Source organism: Pinus tabuliformis, chromosome 1_2, assembly GCF_031772625.1.
Source record: "Pinus tabuliformis cultivar Carrire ecotype Pingquan chromosome 1_2, CPIR1, whole genome shotgun sequence".
Classification (NCBI taxonomy): Eukaryota; Viridiplantae; Streptophyta; class Pinopsida; order Pinales; family Pinaceae; genus Pinus; species Pinus tabuliformis.
In genome coordinates, this window is record NC_142298.1 from 1,197,667,040 (window position 1) to 1,197,683,650 (window position 16,611).

Sequence of the window (16,611 nt, forward strand, 5' to 3'; positions counted from 1 at the left end):
TTCTCTTGGCTTCTTTGAGGTTGAAGTTGCCTTCGTTGTTTCTTCCCCATCTCAGTTGGTCAGACGATGTTGATGTCAAAATATTTCTCTGTTCCAAGATCACTGCAAGAGCTTCTGCCTGGGCCTTCAAAGGGGTCTCTTCACTATATACCAGGTCCTTCCATATTCTCCATTTGCCCTTGTTCCTAGCCTGATCCCAGAAGTCACTTACCCTGAGTAAACCTTTATTGTCAGTGTCATTCTTGAGATTGGCTAGTTCTTCTCTTAACAGGTTAGGTTCCTGTTGCCAGTTGTCCTCCCAAAACCAAGCTAGGTTTCCATCTCTGATCTCCCAGAAACTATGCTTCTGAACAATGTCTCTATTCTCCCATGCATTGTTCCAAATGCGGGAGCCCTTGATGATCCCAGACATTCGAATGTGATCACTTGCTTGCTAATTATTTGTATACTTCTATTTCTAGACCTTGGCCCAAGGGGTTCCCAATTCCTTTAGCCATCTCCACCATAGTTTTGCCCCCAAAACTTTGCTTAGGGTTTCAGGGTCATGTATTCCCAAACCTCCATGGGTCTTGGGTTTACAGATCTTATCCCATGCTACCAAAGCCCATATCTTTTTCTCCTACCCTTTGCCCCAAAGAAAGTCTCTTTGGATATTCCTGATGTGTTGCACAACTCCTTTAGGAGCAGGAAGAGCTGAAAACATGAAGATGGGAACAGTTTGTATGATAGCTTTTGTTAGCACTAGCCGTCCTGCTAAATTCAAAGACTTGCTTGTCCATTATTGGAGTTTGTCCTGGAGTTTATTAGTTACTGGCTCCCAAACTTCCTTGCTCAGAGGTTTGTCCATTAGAGGTATTCCCAGATATTTGGAGGGTAGTTATTCTCTTTGAAAGCTGAGAATTCTAGTGAGGTTTCTCTGAATAGCAATGTCAGTATTAAAAAAGAAAATATTTGATTTGGTAAGGCTTACCTCTGTACCAACAGCCATAGCAAAGTCGTTCAGGATTTGTTTGAAAGCTTTAGCTTCCTTGACCGTGGGTGTACCCTGCAGCATAGTGTCATCCACAAATTGTTGATGAGTCAAGGCATCCCCATTCAGGGTGAGTTTGAGACCTTGGATTTTTCCTTCTACATTGGCTGATTTGATCGCATTGCCTAAACCTTCCATCATGAGAATAAAGAGGAAGGGGGAGAGCAGATCTCCTTGTTTGAGACCTCTCGAAGGCCTAAAGGTTCTGGATGGTGAGCCATTAAGAAGGATTGAAAAACTAGCTGTGGTGACAAGGGCCATTACCCATCTTATCCAGTTATGGTCAAAGCCATACATTTTTAGTACTTCCCTGATATACGCCTAGCTTAGCTTATCATAATCTTTCACTAGTTCAAGTTGTATGATCATGCATGCTTACTTATTACTCTTGAGAGAATGTACCACCTCGTGAGCTTGAATGATGTTATTTAGAATCTTCCTTCCTTCCACATATCCAGTTTGCTCCTCAGACACAAGAGTTGGAAGAAGGGGTTTAAGCTTGTTTGCAATTACTTTGGATATAATTTTGTACACCACATTGCATAAAGCTATGGGTCTAAATCTATCTGGTGTCATAGCTTTTTCCTACTTTGGAATCAAAGTTATGAAAGAGGCATTAAGCGCCCTCAAAACAGTTTTGTATTTCCTCGAGTCCTCCACCACATCAAGGATATCTTGTTTGACTATTTCCTAGCATGCATTGAATGATTCTACATTGAACCCATCTAGGCCTGGAGCTTTCCCATTTTGCATCTCTTTAATGACTTCGCTGACCTCCTCTTCAGTCACTGGCTTGTTAAGATTGTAATTGTCTTCTCTAGTTACAAGCTTAGGAATGTACTTTGTGAAGTTATTGATAAATTGTGATCTGTCTATGAGAGGCTCCTCTGCTATGCTTTGGAAATGTTGTACCAGAGCAGATTCTATTTCTTTGTGGGTGCTAAGTTGTTTTCCTTGAGTATCTCTGAGTTTTGAATTCCTATTATGAGACCTGTGATCCATGGTTGACTTGTGAAAAAACTTTGTGTTTCTTTCCCCTTTTTTTATCCATTGCACTCTCGATTTCTGTCTCCAAAAGATCTCCTCTTGCTAGCATCTGTCTTCCCATTCATGTTGAAGAGAGACAGCTTGTATTTTCCTTTCCTCAGTAAAGCCATCTGTGATGAGGATCTGGTTAATTCCCTGTAGTTTTTGTTCAACTTCTTTTTTGGCTTTGAAAATATTGTCAAACTCATTTTTGTTCCAATCTTTAAGCCCAAGTTTGATGCGTTTCAGCCTCTGATGCAGAAGGAACATATTAGTTCCATGAACGGGCATATCTTCTGCCCACCATTTTCCAATATTGCTCATGAAGTCAGGGTGGGTAAGCCAAATTTTTTCAAACCTAAAACGTCTGTTCCTCAGAGTGCCTATAAAAGAAGCTTCAATTTGGATAGGCCAGTGATATGAGTCTCCAAAAGGGAGGATTAAAGTAGACAGGTCAAGGCCAGTGAGAATGAGGTCCTCAGAGATTATGAATCTATCTAGTTTAGAGGCAACTTGAGAAGCCCCTCCCCGCTTATTATTCCAGGTGAAGGTACCATTTTTTGTCTCCGTATCCACTAGCCTCATGTCGTTTAGGAAGTTCTGAAAGGCAATGGAGTCTCTACCTGTGTTTTGGTCCAACTTTTTTTTTTCTGTAAGAGATCTGATTATATTAAAGTCCCCTCCCAAAATCCAAGGAATAACATGATATCATTCTCTTACCTCCTCCAGTGATATAAGAAGCCTGAGTTTGTCTTCAAGTTTTTGAGGACCATAGACATTTGTGATCAAATAGACTTCCTTATCACCCAAAGGTTGGATCACCATCGATAGGTAGTTCCTGGATGCTTCAGCATCTAGGATTCCAAATTTCCAGGGGTTTCAAAGTGTGAGAATCCCTCCTGTCGTGTTGCCTGCTTTAACTTCTAGATATTCATACTTGATGAGCCATTTGCTATGTATCTCTCTTATTTTCTCTATTGAACATTTTGTTTCCTAGATAAACACCATATCTGGTTTTTATTCTTTTATTCTATTGCTAAGATTTCTTTGTTTCCTTTTACTTCCTAGACCCCTAATATTCCACATTGTGAGATTCATTAAGAAGGGTTTGTAAATGAGTAACTAGTAAGATCTTTCATCTTACCTGAGTTGATCATGAGTTTCCCACACTCTATCAGCAGCTCATTCTGTCTTTTTCTTCCTCTTTTCCTGCTTGGGTTCTTGGGAGCGTGTCCTGATGTTACCTCCATAGTTTTTACCCCTCTATTTTCCTGGCTATCATGGTTTCTTTTGACTCCATAACCCTTTTCTTGAGATCTCCAAAGGAAGAGCTATTGTACTCTGTCAAACTCCTCTTGTGGTAGAGAATCAACCCCTTTGGTGGTTCCCTGCTCTAGGAACTTTTCTAGATCGAGATTCTCCCTTTCAAGAATTTCCTACAGATCATGGTCCTCTGTTCCAACCTCGCTTGGGGTCATCTCATGGTCCCTATCAAGTTCCATATTTCTTGGAAAATCCTCCTTTAGTTTGCTGTTTTCAGGTATATCCTCCATGCTATCATCTTTTTCCTTCTCTACAAGATTATCCTCTAGTACCTGGTTCGTCCCATTGTTCCCACCTTCTTCCTCTAAAATCTTGAAGCTGTTATGACTTGGTTGCTTCTCCTCGTTGGTTTTCTTCTGGTTCTTTTTCCCTCCTTTCCCTCTGCCTCCCACCTTGGTAAAGCCTTCGAGATATTTGCCTGTGTTGGTTTTAATATTGTTCTCCAGTTTGTTTAATGGGCAGTCTCTGAAGAGGTGCTCGTGTTCATGACATTTGCGACATTTGAATGGGACATGTTCATAGTCCACCACCTGCACCCATTCTTCATCATATACTTCTAGAATGATTTCATCCAGAAGTGCTCCAGATAGGTCCATTTCTACGCATATTCGGGCAAAGGAGGTGTATTTTCCTCGCAGAGTTGCATCTGATCCTAATTTATTGCCTATGGCTTTTAAGGATTCTGGCAGCGAATAATCTAAAGGTAGGGAGTAGAGTCTTATCCATACCAGCACTGATGTGAATGTCTCTCGTTCTAGGACAAAATTCATCACCCACGGTCACATGTAGAGTCCTGCAGCAGCATAACAATATGGTCCTCCTTCGAACACTTTCTCTTTGTCCTCTAAGTTTGTGAACACCACTGTGAAGAAACCTTTGGACCCAAGGTGAAGATTTATTTCCCCCTTAGGTTTCTAGTGGTTTTTTATCCATTCATCAAATCCTTATCTGTTGGCTATATCCCCATAAATTTGCATATTACCACATATGCCGCCATGTGATCCCTATGCACTTGTAGCACTGGATCACTTAAAAAAACCTGGGGTGTGATGGTTGACCTAGGTTTACAAAGTCCTGTCATATTCTTCTGCTAAGCTCACTGACTACCTCCTCCTATTCTCTTCTCTCTTATGACCTCCTCATGATTCTCTTCCTGTTCATGTGATCTGATGTTTTTCTGTTTTTCTATGTTGATACTCCCAGTTTCTGCCTCCAATGGTTTCTTGAAGCGGTTAGAAACTGCATGACTGTAGGAGGGAGTGGAACTCCCCCCTCCTCGCCCCTCCATGGTTACCAGCCCTGATACCCTGTTGCAAACCCTCGTTCACCTCGCTTCCCCCACAGACGCCACTCGCATTCATATGTTTTGAAATATTTTAAACATTTATAAGAATTATACATTTAAATTAGTTAACATGATTTTTAATTAGTTTATTTATTCCATTTTGAAATATTTTTATAATTATTTATTTTCTCTCAAAATATAAGTTGATTGTTTTTTTTTGGGGGGGTTTTTTCATTTTTTAAATTTCTCTTTAAACTTTATATATATTTTTTTTAATGACTAACATTGAAGGTGAAATATTTTTACTACATCTTCATTCTAGATTGTGATATTAACAATAGACGAGCTAGTACAATGAGAGAAACATTGTTGATGTTTTATAATGTTTTTAATTAATAATAATTTCTATTAATATGAGAAAGTATTACATTGATAACAGTTGGTGTCCATTTAACCATAGGACTCACTGACGAGGCCAATGCTTCAACCAAGAGTACACAGAAACCTCAAAATTACAACTTTGATTGTACGATACTAAAACTTAACATGATCAGAGACATTATTTATCAACTATATCCACCATTAGCTTGAAGCATTGCATGGTTATTGATAATGAATGGAAAACTAATAGAGTATACTTCAAAACAAATAGCCATTTCACTTAATTTTATGCAAAAAGGTAGTTGTGATTACTATAACAAAAAAAGGACCTTCGAAGGTTTGTAGAGTGATGCAAGCACAATCTGAGCCTGGTTAAAAACCCACATTGCCCAATTGTTCACCAAATCCGTACTTCCTTTAACCCTATCTTGTTGTCGCTTTCTGGGATAATGAATCCTTTATATAAATTACAGTGGGGAGACCTTAATAAACAATGGGAGGAACCGAAAGGGTGATACAAAAACTACCTAGTACTATTGTGTTATTTTGAACGTTCAAGGGAATCTGCAGATTGGGAAAAATCTACCATAAACACCCTCCCCTAGATCGTGTCCTCAGACTCCTAATGAATCACCGACTTCATCAACTAAGAACCCTATAGCACCTACAACAAGACATAGCCCTGGGGTTGTTTTGGGTGGTAAGAAGGACAAGAATCGATCATCTTCCTCATTGGGTGTTATAATGACTGTTGTTCTAGGTGGGTTTGCTAGATTAAGTGAATTCGTTGGCTTGGCATTCTATTTATACAAGAAAGGATTACCGAGATCAGGCCATGTGCAGAGCCCCAATACTGTTGTTTTTCATTCCCATAATTCTACTTCGGAGTCCGAGTTGCAAAAGGTCACTTCAGGGGAACAAAATGTTGCGACCACAACTAGAGATACACAGAGAAAGATGAGTAGTGGGTCAAGTGATGTACATGTGGTGGAGGCTGGTAACATGATCATCTCAAACCAAGTTCTTCGTAATGTTACGAATTATTTTAGTAAGGAAAATGTTTTGGGTCATAGGGGATTTGGTGTGGTCTACAAAGGTGAACTACATGACGGCACTAAGATTGCTGGGAAGAGAATGGAGATCGTTGTTATGAGTAGTAAGGGATTGTATGATTTCCAACCAGAGATTGATGTTCTTACAAAGGTTCGTCATAAACACCTTGTTGCATTTCTTAGGTATTGCATCGAGGGACCTGAAATTTTTTTGGTTTATGAATACATGCCTCAAGGCCCTCTCAATCACCATTTTTTTGACTGGGAAAAGTACAAATTGATTTCGATAGTAATTTGTTGCTTTAGTTTCAAAAAAGGTTTATGTAATATTCAAAGGGTCAGATCAAAATAACTCTCCTTTTAAGTAAAACCAAGCAGTAAGAACTTCAGTTTTTGTATGCAATTTCAAAATTCCTAATAATGGTGTCATGATACAAATATCCTCGAGTGAGGTGTTTCTTACATTATTTTCAATTAAATTTGTAATATTTGATAGTTGGGTCATATTTTGTATATTTTTCATGTTCTCCATTTTCTAGGATTTTAAAGGCTTTACAACAATATCTTTATTTGAACGAGTTATTTGTCTGGGGATGTTGCTTAAATCTTCTTTTGGGGTTTTAAAAATATATTTGTAGTACACATGAGATATTTCTATGGAGGTTTTTGGTAGTCCAACTTTTGGTTTTTCCAAAAATATTGGCAGTAATTTTCATTCATAAATTCGTTGTATTTTACGGGGTACCGCAAATTTGTCATATTTATGTGGGATACTAGTTTTCAAGATCTTTAAGGCATCATTTTTTTCGTCAATACAATATATTTCTATGTGGATATGTTTATATTCTCGAATTTTAACATCTTTAGGCCATGATCATGCTGACGCGTTTTCCATGCGAGCGTGTAGTTTTGAGGGGCCTATAGACGAGATTGACATGATTATGAGAAAAGGCACAACAAGTGTCCATGTTACAGCCTTGGGCGATCTAGGGAATGTGAACTCATTGTTCACAGTTGCAGTATAAGTTGGGTTGTCATTAATAACCCCTGGGCAGCGGAGCTTAGAAGACAGTGGCACTTGTGATGCATGTGAGGACATTGTTAAGAACCTTTTGGTATTTGAGGTGACCTCATTCAGTGCATTATTATTCTCCAGTTTGATTGCACATTTGCTTGACATTAGAAATCATAATAAGCAACAACAAAGAGCTTCATTAGGCAGTCAAGGGTCACATCAACAACAAGTTGTTGAAGCTTAGAAAGCTTGCCTTGGATTTTGGATATGTAATGGGATGCATATTGTTGATGGTTTCTATGGTGAACGTGATACAAATAAAATTGGGCATTATGTTATGTGGGGTAAGCTCCACTGTGAGGGAAACATTAACTTTGGTTGGTCTTGTTTCAACACCCTTGGATATGTATATCTTGACAATCATTTATGCTTTCACTCATTAGTATTGTACTGAAATTTCAGTAATAAACCAAAAATGAATGAGATGTACATCTCCAAACCTCTCCAAGAAACTACGCCTAGAACTCACATTCCTACTAGTCTACTCTATTTGTAATATGAGTTTGCTACATTTAAACCAAGAAGGGTTTCAGTTTTACAAGAAAACCTTCAAAAACTACTATAGTTGGGATTTTTTATTGTAATATATTCATAGGATGCACCTGTTTATGTGACAGGGTTTTAAGTTTTTAGTTCTTCTGTTGACCTCAGAAAAATTCAAATTGCATTTGAACTTCAATATCAGAAAATACAAGCTTTGATAACCAAAACAAAATTTAGATGACTGTGTTTTACCTTCTAAATTTATGTAATGAAATCTATGTTCTATTTCTAATCTACGAGTCTTGTAAAGGAGTAGAGTTTATTTCTCATGCAAGCCTTTCCAATGTTCAGATTTTTCATGTTCAGTTGGATTCTTAAGGGTCAACTTCCCTTTGATTGAAGGATTACCTTTATTGGCTGAAGTTCAAAACATGTTATAAATCATAATACCAAGTCCTATACCCTTGTCTCTAATCTAGATAATGGCTTCTTAGTACTTTGATTATTTTAGAAGCTTCTAATTGTACATAATATATGCCAATGTATTTGTATATGTAATTGGCCAGAGTTCTAGATTTTGGCTTTTAGGTGATTCAAAGTTAATACATGGGATAAAATTATTAAAGATACCTATGACCATATTTTCGGTAGTGCAGAATTGATTCTATCATCTCTTTTGCAACAACTTTCTCTCACACAAAATAACGTTGTACATATCTATCCCACACAAAATAATTTTGTACATATATGTGATTGCCGTATATGCATTATCCAAAACAACTCGAAAAAGATCTATTTTGGCAATCCTTCATCCTTCAAAACAAAAAAATCAAAGAGCTCATAATGACAAGCAAGTCAACGAGCACCACCAAAACCCTAATGCAGAACATGGCTTAATTGAGACTACCTACTGCATCGAGTAGTAACAGATACAAGGGCAGTGAGAAGCATGAATGTTATCTCTTGTGATTGCGTGCACAACAATCTCTACTTGACAGTGTTGAATTCACCTGTTAGATGTGATTTTACAACCATCTGAAAGTTCATGTGTTCTTCATGCTATGTTTATAAAAGATAAACATGTTACTTAGAGTTCACGTTTTCTTAGACTTCATGTTTTCCTAGCCATTTAGTGAAAGCATATCAAGCTAATCTCTGAAAATAAATATGTTGTCAATGGATCTTATTTCCATTAAGAGTGCCTACAAGTAGGTGTCATCCATGGTTTAATTGATAGTCCTCATATTGAGAAAGAAACCATCCATCAGTTTCTGTTTCTCAATTGTTTGCTACTTTGAGTGGAAATTGGAAGGGATGAATATTAGCGAATATTAGCTTTTGAGGTCATATACAAGGATATCCCAAATTGGACAAGACCTTTATTTTTTTCAGAATGTGAATTATTTCCATTTTTTAGTTTTTATTGTTTTATAAACTTAGATGTGTTATAAGCAGAAGTGGTGAATGCATTGCAATCTTGCTAGTGGTTTCTCATTTGTTTAAGCTTATTTCAATCAAGAACTATTTTCCTAAAAGTTGTCAAGGGTGATTACAGGCTAAATTGCTGCATAGACAAAAGTATAGGTTATAATTATGATATTTGGTTTGGTAAAGGGGTGGTTTAAGGGTTATTAAACGCCACATTATTGCACGTACCCAAAAAAAAAAATAGAGTTTACTTTAATATTTGGGTTGATAAGAAGATTGCTACAAAGACCCAACAAAATAGGAGTTAATTATAATATTTAGGTTGATAACAAGGTAATTGGCAAGTCAGATGCCAACCATATAATTATTGGCAATCAAGACACCAAAGCAAATTGGTGCATTATATAAGACTTTATAAGGTCCTTTTGTGAGATGAGAAATTTGTTTCATATAATTATAATATCTAAGTTGATAATGAGTTCATTGATACCAAACCAAATTGGAATATAAGATTAACATGTTTCATATACTTACAATATTTGGGTTGATAATAATCTCGGTGACACACCAAATCCAATTGGAATATAAGATCTACGTGTTTCATATGTTATTTGGGTTGATAATAAGATCATTGAAAAGTCACGACATCAAACCAAATTGGTGTATAGGACTCCATAATGTCCTCTTGTTTGTGGGATAAAATGTAGTTTTAACGCAATGATTTACTCTGCTTTAATGCAGTGATTTACTAAAATCTATATAAATGTAGACAATTCTCCTTTAAATTTGCACCTTTACATATATTTTTTAAGAAGAAACTTTTACTTTTTTTAACTATAATTTTTAGTAAAGAGTTGAGCTTGTAATGATGATTTACATATTTTTGACCTTTTGACCAAATAGGGTAGTTAGGTAGCTAGCTTTATGCATTCAAATTTTTTAATTGTATTTTATAATTATGATATTTGGTCAGGTAAATACTTATTGCTCAAAAGGATTAGCATCTCATACATGGTCTATGAAAATTATGATAGAGAGTTTCTATGAATCAATTTTTATTAGCATCACGAGAAGCATGAAATAATATGGGATGGTCTATGAAAATTATGATAGCGAATTTCAATGAATCAATCTTTATTAGCATTAGGAGAAGCATGAAATAACATGCAATGGAGGATGGTAGTGTGTTAATCAAATTTAATTAAAAGATTATTTTTTAGTTACTTTATTGTCCAAATTTTATTCATATGGATTCATATTTAAACAATAACCAAAGAGTATTTAAAAATATTATTGCTATACAACTTAAATAATAATTATAAATTATGTTATTTAACTAATTATTACAATAATAATAAAATTGGTAAAGGGTTGGTAAAAAAATTTAGAATAATAATTTTTAAATATATTTTATATTTATTATAATATAAACCTTAAATTCTATAATGAAAGTTAGAAGGTGAGAAGAAAAAAAAGAGAGAATGGGTAGGGTACACTATTTTACATAAAATAAAATAATGTATAGCACCACCAAACAATAGCTTTATTTTAAATTAAAATGTATAAACATTAAAACAAACATAAATATAATTTTTATAGTTTTCAATTAGGGTGTGGGTAATAGTTAGTTTTAATTAAAGCTGAGATCTAATACGTGACTTTTCATCTTCAAAGATTGACCTTGCTACTTTTAAAAATGAAAAACATACCACATACATGTCTACAAATGTCTTTCTCATACAACTTTTCCGAATTGACAAACCTAATTGACGCAACCCTAAGGCCACCGCAACCAATATACCTTATCAGGACTCATTTTCCCCTTAATGTCCCTTTAAAGCTTCATGCCCACACATAATTATATCGGAAGCGTTTCATATGCATTTAGCCTTAAAATACCAAATGGATAAAAAATGACCCAACAATCACCCCGCTTTGCTCCCTTTTCTACAATATGTTAACCCCTTTTCCTATCGGAACCCAAAAGCCTTTGTTAAAGCTTAAAACAATTCTTTTTTTCCCTTTCGGGACCAATGCACTCTTGGCAATGTCAAAACAAAGTTTTTCCGCCTTTTAAACAATTATATGTACTATCACCACAAATTGAGATTTGGCCAATCGGACGGCTCAGATTTAATCGCTATATTGACGATTGACAGTCGCAAGGGCCATATGTCGGCATTATCCCTTAGCGCGGTCCGATACAATGTCGTAATCGCTATCGACGATAGCAATATGCCCGCTCAACGCTTTATCTCTCCACTGCACCACCCTGATGCGATATGTCGCAATTAGAAGTTGCGAGGTTTGGGGATCAGGCCTGTGACCTACGTCGATCCGATTAAGCGATGCAATATATGTATATCGGGCCTGATAAGACCCAAAACTCTTGCGTATAAATTTTCAAATCCGCTATATGGGTTCTCTTAGTGGCTTTTTATGAAAACTTAGTGTAACTGGTTTTTCCGCTTGCGGAATTAAACGACACTAGTTTTGCCTTCGGCGCTAGTTTTCAGTGATAAAACAAATGGGAATGCATCTAATGATTCATGGAAACAGGTGTTCTTAGCTCCTCCATCGAAATACAAACAACCAGATGCGAAAGCATGCACAGTATGAATACCGCGTGTCTGATAAAGGATTTACACAGACATCATAAACAATTCATCAAATGAATAGTGTTACAAAGTCTCGCCTTAATGGCTTAATTTGTATACATTTCCCTCTCTCTCCACTCACACTCTTTCACTCCCAATTCATTCCCTTCTCTGTATATACTCACAGAAACACATAATTACAAGTTTGAGGCTCTTTGACCTCTCTGGCCTGATTATTCTAGTTAGCTTCCTTCTCCTACGCTGCCTGTAGGCTTGCAATGCTCTCGAATCCTCTCTCCCTGTTTCCCTCTATCCTCAGAAAAGACAAGAAAACACATATATGTCTAAGCAAACCATCTCCTCCACAATTGAATGAATAAACTATACATTTAGAAATAAAATCATATCCTAATCTAAACAAACTAGACTACTTAGCTTGATCTCCACGCAAGGAGGATCATTTGCCATTTATTCCCAATTCTATTTAGAATTAGGCAACAAATTAACCACTTACATAATTTAAATTAATACAATTTAAACAACAAAGTCTTCCTCCAAACTTTCATTAGCCACAACATGTGACCACTCCATCACATTGCTAGCTAGGCCTAGATGCTCCTACATCAAACTCCCAAAGTTTAAATTAATCATGATCTCCTGATCATGCGCTTCTGATCTGTGTCCTCCTGGATCCCATACTTTGTTTGGTAGTCTGTCCTTGGTTACTATTGTTGTTTGTTGTTCCCCCAGTTTCCATTCTTTATGCTGCATTGCCCCATTAGCTATGCTCTCACTGTCTGTTGTAGTCCTTTTCATATATCTTACTGTTGTTTTCTCATCATTATAGTTTATGACAGGCTCCCACATCTTAATTTGTTGTTTTCCATTTCCTTCACCTGTACCATTTTTTCCAGCCAATCTTCCTTTCTTCTTTTGTCCTTTATTTGTTTTGTTGGAATGTTGTTGTATGAGTCTCCTTCTGTCCACTTCACTTCTCATATGTTGAATACTATTCTCCTGCAACTGATTGTGTTCTTGAATAAGAACATCATAATCCTTATGCCAATAATTTTCCATATACATTTCTGAAATGTATAAATGCTTTCTCCATTGATCCTCTGCAATAATTCCAGTTCCTTCTTCTGGTTTCTCATTCATAACTTCACTACTTCTTACTTCAAGTTCCAGTATACCTGCAATTCTACAAATTTCTTGAAAACTCAGAGTTTTTCCTGCTTGGTTAGGTACTTGGAATATTTCCTCTTTTAGTAACTTCATTTATGCACTCTTAAGGATTATGGCATTATATTTATCTACCTCTGAAATGTCATCTTAAGCCTCTCCTTTATCAATAAATCCCTATAGTATAATAATAATTCTGTTACTATCATCTCTTGAATTCATTCTTAGTTCAACACTCCCATATTGGAGATTCAACATCCTTCCATCTTTCTGAGACATTCTGATCTCACCCTTCATTAATTCGATCTAACCTTCAAAATTAACTCCTTGGTTCTGATTGACTTCACATTGCCTTGTTCCTGCATATAAATCTTCATCAGAAATAATCAATTCAATAAACAGAAATTTACCTTGTTTCCTCATTATGCCAACATTTCTGACAATTTCTTCTCCATATTTGTCATTCATGACAACTCCTTCAATCTTATTCAGTTCTGGTTGTACAGTCTAATCCCTTATTCCTTGGTTTTCTTCAAGGTCAATGATCTTCAATAACTGTTTATCATCTACAAGGTTTTCTATATATCAACTTTCAATAGTTGTTCCCCTCTTCCTTCAGTCTTTAGTAGTTGTCTAATATCTGCATAATTCACTACAACTATGTTCAACAACTGTTCTTTCCTCTGCATCACAAGATTATGTGAATTTCCTTCCTCTGACTTCTGAAACACCATAAGATTCTCCATTTGCTTTGTATTAGCTTCATCATTTTTCCTGAGAAAACTCTTTGTTCTATGTTCATATGAATGGATCTCTTCCCTTCCAAACATTCCTTTAATCCCAATAATTCTTTTTCCATCCTCCTTTTGACTTATACTTTGGATGTCATATGACTGGACATCTTCCTTCACTTGACTGTAACTTTTCTCCTTATTCTTCATATGACTTTGGGTAGTCATCTCTTCAGCTGTTAATATAATAGTTTCCAATAACTTCTTGTCTTTCCTCAAGTCCACATGACCTGCAAACGTACAACAATCATTAAGTTTAAAACACAATACTTTCCATCCTCTTTTGATGCTTCAAGAACCAATCCTCCATCATAGATCTTTTGGATTTCAGCAGATCCTTCTTGCTGTGCCTCTATTTCTCTGAGTCTCTCCTTCTCTAACATATCAATATGAATTTGTTCAAGTTCACAGAACTCGTTCATCAGCTTTCCATTCCACCTCTATTGCAATAGCTTCCACTTGACCCATTTCTTCGTTCTCCATCTGTATCTTCGGTCTTCACTTGTCTTTCTTTGTAGCCCTTCTATTATTATATTCACTTCTACTCTTATTACTGCCAGACTAGTCTCTTTTTCTTCATTCCGATGCCTGTTTCTATACTTTTGCAATCTAATGCCTTCCTCAAATTCACTCTCACGTAGCTGATCATCTCTTTCAAATTGTTGGTTCCTTCCATCTTCATCTTGCTGGATTAATACTTTTGTCTCCTTCGTGTCTCTAAGGACATAACTTCCTTGTTGTTCCTGATCTCTCATCTCATCTTCAAATAATCTCTGCTCAATTTATTTGATTTCAACATCATACTTATTAATGATGTCTTTCACCTGTAGTCACATCATTAACTGAAAAGTCTAAACATTTACTTAGCTCTATAAATGTTAGAGACGGTTCATCCTTATCATGCACAGTAACCATATCCTTTTCTTCATCAGGTTCTGAAAGCTTCATTTCTCCTTCAGGTTCTTTGAGCAATCTTTCCAAGAATTCTAATTCCATGTGAAATCTCTCCAGTAATTCATCACAACTTATCCTCAATTTCATTCTTTTCCTGGAAATCCTCCCGAGTTATCATGTTTTCTGCACTATCATATTGCAAAGTTCTTTCATCAATTTCATTAAACAAATTCATTTGTTTACCTTCTTGTAGTATCACTACGGCATTGTCATTAGACTTCTGGTCCATATCAACTTCATCTAACTGTCTTACACCAAACAAAATTTCATATATGAACTCTTTCTGCTGCTATAAATCAACACCTTCTTCCTCTAAAAAGAATTCTCCATCATACTTCACCTCAAGAGCTTCATTCCTGCTTGTGACAGTTTCACCAGACTGTCCACCATCCTCTGCATACCCTGCAAACATACACAAACTATGAGAATAAAAATCACAAGGCTCCATTGCCTTATCTGCTTCCATTGTCATCATATCTTCGAATTGTTATAAACTATGCCAATAGTCCATGAGATCTTCAGTTGATCTCTCATTATCCTCTTCACCCAACATTTCACCTTGTTCTGGTCTACAAATGGAAATTTCCATTTCTATTTCTGCTTCTCTGAGTTCCTCTGGTTCCTCGTGAGCACTCAATATTTGCTCAATCTTCTTCTACTATCTCTAAATTCACTTGCTGATTTCTCTTCTCTTGTAGCCTCTACCACTTTACTCTCCTTCTCATGGTCCAACCATGCTTCTGGTCTTCATCACTTCTCTGCAGCATCTCCATCAATATTCCAATCTGGAAATCTATCTCAGCTCTCTCTGTGTCAAACTCTTCTTGACTCATCCTTATGCCATTTGCTTTGGTATCTTTCCTTCTGTTGTGGCTTCTTTCTGAACCTCTGCTATGACTATCAGTAGTCATCTTCTTCTCCTCTCTCTTCATGAGATCCTCACTCCTCTGCAACAAGCCTCTGCAACAGCAAGTCCTCCTTAATACGATCTTACCTCACTAAGCTCTCCTCACTTAGTCTTTTGGTAAGCATTGTCCTCTATCTGGAACCTCCTCTTGAGCAACACCTTTGCTCCTTCTAGGCTTTTGCAATCTCTCACTCTCTCTTGAGAACACTTCAGTTGTCCTTTCTGTCCAATCTCTTGTTGGAATCTTTAGGTTCACTGCCACTTCAGAGTGCTTTCCTTACTCTGCTTTTAAGAACACATTTGGTTCTTCTCTCACAGCTTCTCTTGTTCTATATTGCTACCGTCTTCACTCTTTCTTATGTTGTCACCTATGTTTTGAATGGATTTCCTATGTCTCTTGCATCTGCAAGTTCTGCTACACATCACCTATGTGTGCCTTCCTTCTGTCAGATTAGAATCTGATCCTTCCTCTTGCCTGCATAAATACTTTAACATATAACTCTGTTTTTTAATTCCTTCATACAAAATTTCTCTATTCTGTTTAACCCCAATTACTCAATTACAATTTTGCTCTGATACCAAAAATGACGCAGCCCTAAGGCTGTCACAACCAATATACCTTATCGAGACTCATTTTCCCCTTAATGGCCCTTTAAAGCTTCATGCCCACACATAATTATATCGGAAGCGTTTCATATGCATTTAGCCTTAAAATCCCAAATGGATCAAAAATGACCCAACAATCACCTTGCTTTGCTCCCTTTTCCGCAATATATCAGCACTTTTCCTATCGGAACCCAAAAGCCTTTGTTAAAGCTTAAAACAATGCTTTTTCCCTTTCCCGACCAATGCACTCTCGGCAATGTCAAAACAAATCTTTTCTTCCTTTTAAACAATTATATGTACTATTGCTGCGGATCGAGATTTGGCCGATCGGACGACTCAGATCCAATCGCTATATCAGCGATCGACAATCGCAAGGGCCATATGTCGGCGCTATCCCTTAGCGGGGTCTGATGCGATGTCGTAATCGCTATTGACGATAGCAATATGCCCGCTTAACGCTTTATCACTCCACTGCACCACCCCAATATGAT

At 36.7% G+C, this 16,611-nt stretch overlaps 1 protein-coding gene and 1 pseudogene across 1 annotated transcript in view; one reads left to right on the forward strand and one right to left on the reverse strand.

Annotated features, from left to right (window-relative positions):
* The window catches only part of LOC149210533 (FCS-Like Zinc finger 14-like), a 61,441-nt gene that overhangs the window by 11,322 nt on the left and 33,508 nt on the right, over positions 1–16,611 (reverse strand). The gene's annotated exons all lie outside the window — the stretch shown is intronic.
* Positions 5,790–7,555, forward strand: LOC149210534 (uncharacterized; annotated as a pseudogene).